This window comes from Octopus bimaculoides, chromosome 19, assembly GCF_046866305.1.
Source record: "Octopus bimaculoides isolate indiv1 chromosome 19, ASM4686630v1, whole genome shotgun sequence".
Taxonomy (NCBI): Eukaryota; Metazoa; Mollusca; class Cephalopoda; order Octopoda; family Octopodidae; genus Octopus; species Octopus bimaculoides.
Window position 1 is genome coordinate 29,943,226 of NC_142946.1, and position 11,645 is coordinate 29,954,870.

Below are 11,645 nucleotides of genomic sequence, written 5' to 3' on the forward strand. Positions count from 1 at the left end.
GATGTTTCTCTTATAATTCTATGCAATTTTTGTATAGATGACATTGAAATTTTGTTTGACTGCTTGCTTTATCGTTTTAATCACTTCATTTATTTAATCTTATTACTAAGTTAATGTATATTTAAGATTTCGATGGTTGCTAATTCAGTGTAACCTAATTTATTTTTACTTTGTAATTTATAATTTATAATCTCTTATTTATCTTGATTACATATCTTTTATTTGTCTCAAAAATATTTTAATTTAAAAATTAATATAACGATTTGATAGGATTAATAACATTGACTGATTTATTTAGATTCTATAAATATATATTATTTTGCCAGATTTACCTCTCTTTGACCATTGAAAAAAAGATATTTTATGTTAACTTTGACTTTATTTTTGTTATAGTATTTTACAGATAAAAATTTTTAAGTGAGTTGGCTTTTTTCTCAAGTATCTAATGAATTATTTGATATAATGGTGTCGTTTTCAGCTACCCACTTTACATCATAATAGTTACTTAATTTTTCATTTATATTTATATGTGAAATAGTAACGATTATATTGTAATATTTGTTTACTTTTTACTTTATCGATTAAATCCGTTCTTTTTTTTTTATATTATTTTTAATATTGTATTTGAACCTCATTACTAAGTTAATTTATTATAATTTTTCTTAAACTTTGATAGCTGCAATCTGAATGTAACCTAATTTATTTTACTTATTATTATTTATTATTTATAATTTATATTCTCTAATTCATCTTGTTTACATAACCTTAAAATAAGTCTCATTACTGTTCTAAACTTAAAATGAAATATAATTATTTGATATGATTATGTACATTTGCGTATATTATATTTTACATAAATATTACTTTCTAGATTTCAAACATTGGGACAAGATGCGACTTTGTTAAAACAGTCCTTCCCACAAAGCAAATTAAATAAAATTTGGAATTTGCAGAGGGTTAAAGTGGTAACAAAAACAGGACAGTAAGAACAAGACAGTAAAAACAAATGGTAAGGGCTGTTAAGCCATCATGAGGTGAAGTGGTGAACGCTGGAGAAATGAGCTTGACAGGCAAAAGTGTGTCTTGTCTCTTGTAAAGCAAGAGGGAAAGAGAGAGATAGCCGCTGGTCACGTGTGAGCAACGAGAGAGTCAAGGAGGAAGAGTGAGGGAGAGAGAGAGAGAGAGAGAGAGAGAGAGAGAGAGAGAGAGAGAGAGAGAGAGAGAGAAAGAGAACAGTGAAGGGAGAAGGAGAAGAAAGACAGAAAGAAAGAAGAATGAAGGGGGAGAAAAGAAATATTTGTAGCATGCGCATCAGAATTATTAAGATAAAACTCACTTGGAAATGGTGTGTGGCATTCGATCATATAATAATATTAATAATATATATATATGCATATATACAAACATATATGTACATACCTACACATATATGTATATATACATGCATATATGGGTATAGGACATAGTTTAATATCTTTATATAAAGAAATATTTTTATATATATACATATTTTATGGATTTCATGATATCCAACCAGTTTTTGCTATTTAAATTAGCTTTTTTAGGGACATTGTGAAGTAATCATTTCTTGTGACAAAGGGGTCTCACCATTTTCATTACTTGAAAAGTAAGAATGAGTCTAGAGCGTGGACAAAAGGACAAACTAACTCCTCGATATAATTGTTGAAATAGGAATATGTAAGGATCAGGTAGTCAAGTTTGTATATTAAGGTGTGGTCTGTACTTTTGTATGAACAGGTTTTCCTTGCTTAGGCATTCTTGTAAGAAGATTGAATCTATGCATTGGTATAATGGAAAGACATGGAAATTCAGCATTTTATTTCTTGCGCATCTGTCGATATGTTCGCTCAGGGTTATCTGCCTGTATTGATGAAAACGAATCTGTTCTTTATGCATTGTGACTCTGTGTTTCAAAGTAGGGCTTGTTTGGCCCACATAAATGTGGCCACAACCTGAGCAGGTTAGGACATAGATAAGGTTCTGGGAAGCATATGTGAAGTAAGTCTTAATTGAGAATTTTTCTCTTTGTTGGAATGTGAATTCCAAGCCTTCAGTTAGGTATGGGCATGTACCACAATTAGGTCGTCTGCATTTTCTAACTGTTGGTATCATATGTATTGATTATAGTTTTGCATTTGTTAGGAGTCTCTTCAGTGATTTGTGTTGTCTTTTGCATTTGAGGAGTTTATGTGTATTTATGATGTTCATTTTCAGGTCTTGAGTGAGTAGAGGGAGATTTTGTATAATTGTATTGTATGCTTCATTGTTTCTGGGGTTGTGGGTTGATATGTATGGGAGTGATTTAAAGTGAGGTGTGGTGTTTTGTTTTGTTGTCCTTAGTGTCTTTGTGTCCAATTTCTTGGCAAGTTTAATTCCATGGTCTATAAGTGTGGGTGGGTATTGACGTTTAATGAGTGCTATTTTGAGGTCTTGTAGGTGAAGTTCCTGAGTGGTTGTGTCAGATACAATTGTACAGATCCTTTTTGCTAGATTGAATGGGATATTTATTTTGGCGTGTTTAGGATGGCATGAACTGTAAAGGAGATACTGTATTGAGTCTGTTGGTTTGTTACTGTCAGTTGCAATTTGGTTGTTGGATTTTTTTATAATCAAAATGTCCAGAAATGGGAGCTGTTCCTTGCTATATTCCATTGTAAATTGAATATTGGAGCTTATATTGTTCAGTGTGGATTTGAAATCCAGAAGGTTATCATAGGTTTCATTCCAGATGATAAAACAATTTTCTAGGTACCTTTTCCAGTTTCCTCTTATATAGTGGTGGAATGATGGTCCAAATTTTTGGAGCGAAAGTTCATATAAGGTAGATTCAAAGAAACCCATTATTAGATTCACAAGGACAGGTGCTGCTTTTGTTCCCATCACAATACCAGATTTTTGGTGGTAGTATGTTGCATTGAATAGGAAGTAATTGTTCTGTAGGATGAACTTCAGGGATTCAATGACAGAAGTCTGGTTTATGCTATGTGGGAGAACTTCGGAGTATTTTTCTAACCAGGATTTTATTGTCTCTATTCCGTAGTCATGTGGAATGTTAGTGTAGAAGTTGATGACATTGAAGGAGACTAATAGAGCTTCTTCATTGGTGGTTTTTGGTAGATGCTCTAGCATGTCCAGATCGTCTCGAATGAAACTTTTAATGTATCTGAAAAAAGGCTTCAAGTGTAGGTCCAGAAAGTTGCTTAGGCTGGGCCTGCTATAATCGGCCTTCATTTTAAGTCTTCTGGTGTTGGGATATTTATGTGTAGACCTGGATTTGATTTGCAGGCATTAGTAATTATTTGATTCTTGTGGATTTTACATATATATATATATATCATCATCATCATCATCATCATCGTTTAACGTCCGCTTTCCATGCTAGCATGGGCTGGACGATTTGACTGAGGACTGGTGAAACCGGATGGCAACACCAGGCTCCAGTCTAATTTGGCAGAGTTTCTACAGCTGGATGCCCTTCCTAACGCCAACCACTCAGAGAGTGTAGTGGGTGCTTTTACGTGTCACCCGCACGAAAACGGCCACGCTCGAAATGGTGTCTTTTATGTGCCACCTGCACAAGCCAGTCCAGGGGCACTGGCAACGATCTCGCTCGAAAATCCTACGGGAGCCAGTCAGGCGGTACTGGCAATGGCCACGCTCAAAATGGTGCATCTCATGTGCCACCCGCACAAGAACCAGTCCAGGGGCACTGGCAACGATCTTACTTGGCTTGCTAGGTCTTCTCACGCACAGCACATTTCCAAAGGTCTCGGTCAGAAGTCATCGCCTCGGTGAGGCCCAATGTACGAGGGGTCTTGCCTCACCACCTCAGCCCAGGTCTTCCTGGGCCTACCTCTTCCACGGGTTCCCTCAACTGTTAGGGTGTGGCACTTTTTCACGCAGCTATCCTCATCCATTCTCACCACATGTCCATACCAGCGCAATCGTCTCTCTTGCACACCACAACTGATGCTTCTAATGTTCAGCTTTTCTCTCAAGATACTTACACTCTGACGGGTATTCACATTGACATTACACATCCAACGGAGCATACTGGCTTCATTCCTTGCGAGCTTGCGTATGTCCTCAGCAGTTACAGCCCATGTTTCACTGCCATGTAGCATGGCTGTTCGTACGCATGCGTCATACAGTCTGCCTTTTACTCTGAGTGAGAGTCCCTTTGTCGCCAGCAGGGGTAAGAGCTCTCTAAACTTTGCCCAGGCTATTCTTATTCTAGCAGCTACACTTTCAGCGCACCCACCCCCACTACTAACTTGGTCGCCCAGATAGCGGAAGCTATCGACTACCTCTAGTTTTTCACCCTGGAATGAGATAGAAGTTGTTTCCTGTTTGTTTACAGTCTTTATTGCACCTGAACATCTGCCACAAACAAAAACTAACTTGCTAGTTAACCTGCCTTTGATATTGCTGCACCTCTTATGTGTCCATAGCTTGCACCGGGTACATCTTATAGAGTTACTACCTACTCCTTTTCTACATACTGAGCAGGGCCATCTACCTGAAGGGGTTTGTGTTTTATCTACCTTCCTACTTATTAGGATTTTGGTTTTAGCTAGGTTGACTCTAAGGCCCTTCAATTCTAGACCTTGCTTCCACACCTGAAACTTCTCCTCTAGTTCTGATAGTGACTCCGCAATTAGGGCAAGGTCATCAGCATAGAGGAGCTCCCAGGGGCAACCTGTCTTGAACTCCTCTGTGATTGCCTGGAGGACTATGATAAATAAGAGGGGGCTGAGGACGGAACCTTGGCGGACCCCTACCTCTACCCGGAATTCATTGCTGTACTCATTTCCAACCCTCACCTTACTGGCAGCATCTCTGGACATGGCTCGCACAGCTCTCACTAACCATTCTTCTATCCAAAGTTTCCTCATTGACCACCAGATAAGGGATCGGGGGACCCTGTCAAAGGCTTTCTCCATGTCAACGAAAGCCAGGTACAGAGGTTTATCCTTAGCTAGGTATTTCTCCTGCAACTGTCTCACTAGAAATAAGGCATCAGTAGTGCTTTTACCTGGCACGAACCCAAACTGCATCTCATCTAAACTGATTCACTCCCTAATTAGTTGGGCTATGACCCTCTCTGTAACTTTCATAACCTGATCTAACAGCTTGATGCCTCTGTAATTATTTGTATCTAAAGCGTCACCTTTACCTTTGTAGCAGTTGACTATGATGCTGCTACACCAGTCATTGGGTATGACTCCTTCGTGTATCACCTGGTTCGTAATACGGGTGACTAGGCTATAGCCAACACTGCCAGATATTTTGAGCATCTCTGCAGTGATTCCTGATGGGCCGGGGGCTTTCCCGGTCTTCATACTCTTAATTGCTTTATCTACCCTGGTACTATCAACTCGGATAGCTGGTCCCTCCATTGGGTCGACATACGGCAGGCTCTCTTTCTCCCATTCATTCTCTTTATTAAGCAATCTATCGTAGTGGCATCTCCAGACCTCTTTCTTTGCATCCTCATTTAATGCAAGCGTACCATCATCCATGCGAACACATTTCTCTCCTACAACATCACTATTCTCTCTCCTACACTGTCTTGCAACACGAAATACCTCGAGTCTTTGGTCCTCACGGCGCAGAACATTGGCAAATCTTTCCTTATCTGCTTCCCCTCTGGCTAAATAAACCTGTCGCCTAGCCTCCCTTCTGGCACATTGGTACAATTCCCTGCTACCACCGTTCTTCCAGTCCTTCCAAGCCTGTTTCTTTTGTCTAATAGCCCTGTCTACCTCCTTGTTCCACCACCACGTTACTCTGGGTCGGGAGGGGACCTTACACCACTCACAAATCTGGTCGGTGGCTTTCAACAGGTTGTCCCGCAGAAATCTCCAATTGTCTTCCACGTTGTATGATGCTATATCCCCTTCTATTTCGTTAAATGCTTCAAGTAACTTGTCTCTAAGTCTCTGTCCGTTTGCAGGGTCTTTAAGCTTCCACACCCTTCTCCTCCAAGCCTGTCTAATTCTGGGCACCCATTTTGCCTTGATCCCAAAGTCGCTAACTACTAATCTATGTTGTGGGGTACATTCTTCGCCAGGGTAGGTTTTGGCATTTATAAGCCGCCCTCTTTCCCTATTTCTGGCGAGGATGTAGTCGATTTGGCTAGAGTGTCTGCCGGAGCGGTAGGTGACTAGGTGACTGGCAGGTTTCCTGAAGTTGGTATTGCAGACCATAAGATCGGTTGCATCACAGAACTCCAGCAGTCTGGTTCCCTCCTCGTTGCGGGAACCGAAGCCATAGCCTCCATGTATGCCATGGAAGCCTCCAGCACGACGTCCGACATGACCGTTGAAGTCTCCAGCCACAAAGAGAAGGTCCCTGTCACTCGTCGACGAGGTAGTTATATATATATATATATATATATATATATATATATATATATATATATATATATACACATATACATATATAAATACATATACATATATATACACATATACATATATATACATACATACGTACATATATATATATATATATATATATATATACTAGCAGCTAAACCCTGTTTCACCCGGTCTGTTTGGATGATGTGGCTGTGATTGTTTTCGGTTAGGCATAATCTATAACAGCGTTTCTCAACTTGATCATTTCGTGTCCCGTTTCGATTGGAGCCTTAAAAAATGGCTTCAGAAGTTGTGAAGAATGAATTTGTACGTAGTCTGTTTGTGAGAGCTATTCTATTGAACGTCCGTCTAATCATTAAAAGATTTATTTAATTATGAACATAGAAAGAAATTATACATTAATTACAATTTTTGTAAGCAGTTTTATCCGTAAAAATTTTATTTGCAGAGAGCAGAAATTGAAAGATATATGAAATGACCGTGCGTGTGTGTGTGGGGGTGTGTATGTGAGAGAGAAAGCAACTGGTGTTAATGGCAGAATAATATTTGAAATGCAAATCTGTGAATGAAAAATAAGGTCAGACCTCTACATGGTAGGTAGACCTGGTAGAAATAGCAGCCAAATCTCCCTCAAAACACCCTACTGTATTAATGCGAGAATTCTGCGTATTATGTTAAGAAGTTGACGTTAAGAATTGCTTTAACAGAAAATGAAGCTGTAAGAATAGGGCACCTATGATAGAGGTAGACCCAAGAAGATATGGGACGAGGTAGTGAAGCATGAACTGTGAGTCTCACAGAGGCAATGACTAGTGACTGAGACCTTTGGCGATATGCTGTGCTTGAGAAGACCTGTCAAGCCAAGTCAAATCATAGTCGTGACTGATGCTGGTGTCATGTAATTGGCACCCATGCTGGTGGTGCATAAAGAGCACCTTTTGAGTGTTGGGTCTCATGAGGGTGAGTTCCTTTTGAGTGTTGGGCCTCACAGAGGCAAAGTAGCTGAGTTCCTTTTGAGCATTGGGCCTCTTTGAGGCAAGTTTCCTTTCAAGTGTTGAGCCTCATGGAAGCAAAGTGGCTGAGTTTCTTTCGAGTGTTGGGCCTTTCTGAGGCAATGACCAAGACCTTTAGCATTATGTTGTGCTTGAGAAGAAAACTCATCAAGCTGAGCAAAATCACAGTTGTGGAAGACACCGGTGTCACACAAATAGCACCCATACTGGTGGTATGTGAAAGCACCCATTACACTCTCAGAGTGGTTGGCATTAGGAAGGGCATCCAGCTGTAGAAACCATGCCAAAGCAAACTGGAGTCTGGTGCAGCCTTCCAGCTTGGCAGCCCTGGTCAAACTGTCCAACCCATGCCAGCATGGACAACAGACATTAAATGATGATGATGATGATACACACACACACACTCACACACGCACGCACACACACATACATACAACTGGACCAAGACAGTGACATAATATTGGAAGCACGATAGCAGGAACAGCTGAACAGAAAGTGAATGTGCTCATAACTATCACATTCAGAAGAGGTAGAAGCATTTCTGAGAGAGACTCACAATAACCTTAGAAACGAAACCCTAGATGTTAACCCAAATGTCAGTAGAGCTGAAATGCCAGTAAATAAGTTCAATCTCAGCTGTCCTTGCCGAAAAGCAGTGGAACAAGTGGTGAAAAAGGCCAGATCAGGATCAGCTCCTGGCCCAAGTGGTATACATTATAAAGTATACAAGAAATGCTCACAGCTCCTTCGGAGGCTGTGGATGCCATGATGGAAGAAGGTGGAAGGATGTTTTATGTCAAAAGAAGAAAACTCCACAACTGTTAATCAGTTCAGGACCATCTCCCTCCTGAGTGTTGAGGGGAAAATCTTCTTTTCTGTACTGGCCAAAAGGATGAAATCATACATGACTGAGAATGGGTATATAAATACATCTATCCAGAAAGGTAGGGTTCCAGGTTTCTCAGGATGTCTGGAACACACTGGAATTCTCAGTTAATTGATTCAGGAGGCTAAGAGAAGTAAAGGTAACTTGACAGTGGTTTGGCTGGATCTGGAAAATGCATACAGAACTATTCCTCATGCCCTCATATATGCAGCCCTTGAACGCTATCATATTCCCCTACATATTAAGGGAATAATCAGCAGTTATTTTGGAGGCATCCAGTTACGTTTTGAACAACCCATTTTACAACCCAGTGGCAAGACCTTGAGAAAGGAATCAAAACTGGGTGCACAATTTCCCCATTCTTTTCATTATGGGTATGAATCTCCTCATATCAATAGCTGATAGAAAAGCCCAAGGACCAACAATAGAATCAGGCAGCTGTCAGCATCCAATAAGGGTAACAACTGCAACCCATGTGGATGCAGAAAGAGTGCTGACTTCACTAGAACACATGGTGGCATGGGCAAGAACGAGGCCCCAAAATCAAGGAGCATGGTGATCGGGAGAGGGGGGGGAGACAAAGTAACCAACAAAATCAGACTACTATTGCAAGGAGAGGCCATTCCATCAATAGAGGAAAATCCAAATAAATGCCTTGAAAAGATGTTTGAAAGTCGCTTTCAAACAGAAGCAATGTCACCAACATTGTGAAGCAAGCAGAGGAATGGTTGCTGAGGATTGATAGATCAGGGCTTCCAGGAAAGTACAGAGCATAGCTCTACCAACACGAACTGTTCCCAAGACTCATATGATTGTTAATGCTATATGATAGTCTGACGACAAGTGTGGAATGGGTGGAGAGGAAGGTAAATAAATACCTCTGAAGATCACTAGGTGTTCCCCACAAGCTTCACTTTAATAGGTCTGTACATAAGATTGGGACAGCTACAACTTCCCCTATCATCCATAGCGGAGGAATTTAAAGTAGCAAAATGTAATGTTGTAATGATGTACAGAGACTCAAAGGACAAGCTTGTCAGACATGTAGGTATTGCAACAAGGTCTGGGTGTAAGTGGGTAGCTAGCATTGCAGTCACTCAAACTGAAGGCATGCTGGAGCTACATGACATTGTTGGAGTTACATGCAGGAGTCACCAGGGTCTTGGTTCTTCCTATTTCCAACAATGGAAGAAAGCAGATACCAGGGAGAGGCAGGCTATGACCCAGGAAGTAGTGCAGTACCAGGAGGAAGAAAGAAGAAAATTAAGAGCTGTGGAGATGGTATTTCAGTGTACATGGACTAAATGGGACCTCCCTAAGAGGAAGGTCACATGGACTGAGCTGTGGAGATTGGAACCTTTTCACATCTCCTCCCGGCTGCAGATGGTGTACAACACACTCCTGACACCAACAAACCTGCACAAATGGGGTTTGAGGGAAGACCAACTATGTAGACTGTGGAGAAAGAGGCACTCTGGCACATATCATGGCAGGGTGCAGAAAAGCACTTTCTCAAGGCAGATATGAATGGCACCATGATAGGGTGCTTACAACACTTGTTCACACCATGGAGCAGGAAAGGCACAAGAAACATCATCACCAGGGGAAGGCAACAGCAACAATTGAGTTCATGAAAGAGGGAGAGAGAGACGAGTAAAGTCGGCAACAGCAATACATTGCTTGCTGTATGGATCTGCTTACCCACTATTGAGAGGGTGCTATGGTTCAGGGTCAAAACACCCGATGAACATTGAATACTGTTTGATGACATCAGTTCCTCCTGGCCAAAGCTCCATTCACCAAAGTGAATGGAAAAAGCACATCCTTATAGGTGTTATTAACATATACAGGGTGTCCCAGAATTAAGGCAACCAACTTTTTTCAATTTTGCCAAAGCAAATTATTGTCATATTTCGGGTCCAAGCATTGCAATGCAATGGTATAGGAAATACAATTATGACATGTGGTGTTATGGGCTGCGATTAGCTATGTGATGTTGATGGAGAGAGATCGCAGATGAAGCAAATGGAAGTGAAAACAGACTGGAAGGGCCGGTGGAAGTCGGCCACTTGGGGATGCGTGGACAGCGAGCACGTGTGGGCAGTTCGATCAGAGACAGTGTACGTAGAAGACGTGGTTTGATCTGGAGCGATCGTTTATCCCACCACGGTCGACAAGGTAAGGACACTGTATTTCTTTCTCCCTTTTGCTTCTTGTCTTTTTCCTCCATCACACCACAAGCTATTTCGGCCCATAACAAAAAAAAAAAAAGAAAATTATGAGTGTAGTCCGTATTTCTAATGATGTGATCAAACCGTTTTGCAGTGACACGGATGTGGTCGCGTGGTTAAAAAAGATGAAGTTGGTTGCGAAGCTCCACAGGATAGACGACCTAACAAGTTTTTTACCGCTGTACCTAGATGGGCCAGCGTTGGCGCTATTCCTAGAAATGGAAGAGAGGGACCAACTTAGAGCAGAAAAGATCGAAATCCGCTTGATGGAGGCCTTTACAGAAGGAAAGTTTGAAGCATATGCTCACCTGGGGAAAGCAAAGTGGACTGGCGAACAGGTCGACGTGTTTGTCAACGAACTCAGGTGATTGGCTAAACTGGCGGGGTACGAAGGAGAATCGCTAGATTGGATGGTTAAGTTGACGTTTGTGACTGGTTTTCCTGACCACATATCAGTCAAGTTGCAGAAGCTGCCGACGTGAACTCCATGGCGATGGCGGATATTATAACTTGGGCTCGTGTGCTAGTTTCGTGTTGCAGATCAATGCCGTTGGCGGCAACTGCAACAGCAAAAGGCGGTAACTGCAACAGCAAAAGGCGGCCGAGCAAGGAGTAGCTGAGAGGGGTCGAACAAGGAACGTGTGCGACCGTTCAAAGGACAGTGTTTCCGGTGTCAGGGCCCACACATGGTGCGAGACTGCAAGCTACCCAAGCCTGACGTCATTTGCTACCGGTGTCGAGAAACAGGACATATAGCCAGCAAATGTCAGCAGGGAAACGGTCTAAGGGAGACTACTACGCCAGTGGTCATCCCTTTGGATCTGTAGTAACGCCTGCGCATGCGTAGAATAAAACAAGCAAGCGTTTCCCGCTCAATTCATCCTCTTTCTCGCTGGCCAGCGATTGAGCATGGACGTGTGTTTAAAGCTGTCTCTACATCTTTTGGTCTTATACTCGACAGCTCGTTATTCTCACCTCTAAAGATGTATGACTAAAAGATTTGTATGTTTATCACCTAAATAAATGTTGTTTGAGTTGTTTAGTCTGGAGTTCAGCGTTCCGTCTATTTCTTTAATTTTATAGTAGAAAGTCAGGTATACAATCTAAAGAT

General features: G+C 41.4%; 1 protein-coding gene across 1 annotated transcript in view; it reads right to left on the reverse strand.

The window, feature by feature from the left end:
* The window catches only part of LOC106871254 (guanine nucleotide-binding protein subunit beta-like protein 1), a 32,804-nt gene extending 21,476 nt beyond the window's left edge, over positions 1-11,328 (reverse strand). Inside the window, exon 1 of the mRNA XM_052974844.2 lies at positions 10,843-11,328. The gene's annotated coding sequence lies outside the window, so the exon portion shown is untranslated. The remainder of the gene's footprint in view (positions 1-10,842) is intronic.
* Between the last annotated feature and the right edge of the window lie 317 nt (positions 11,329-11,645).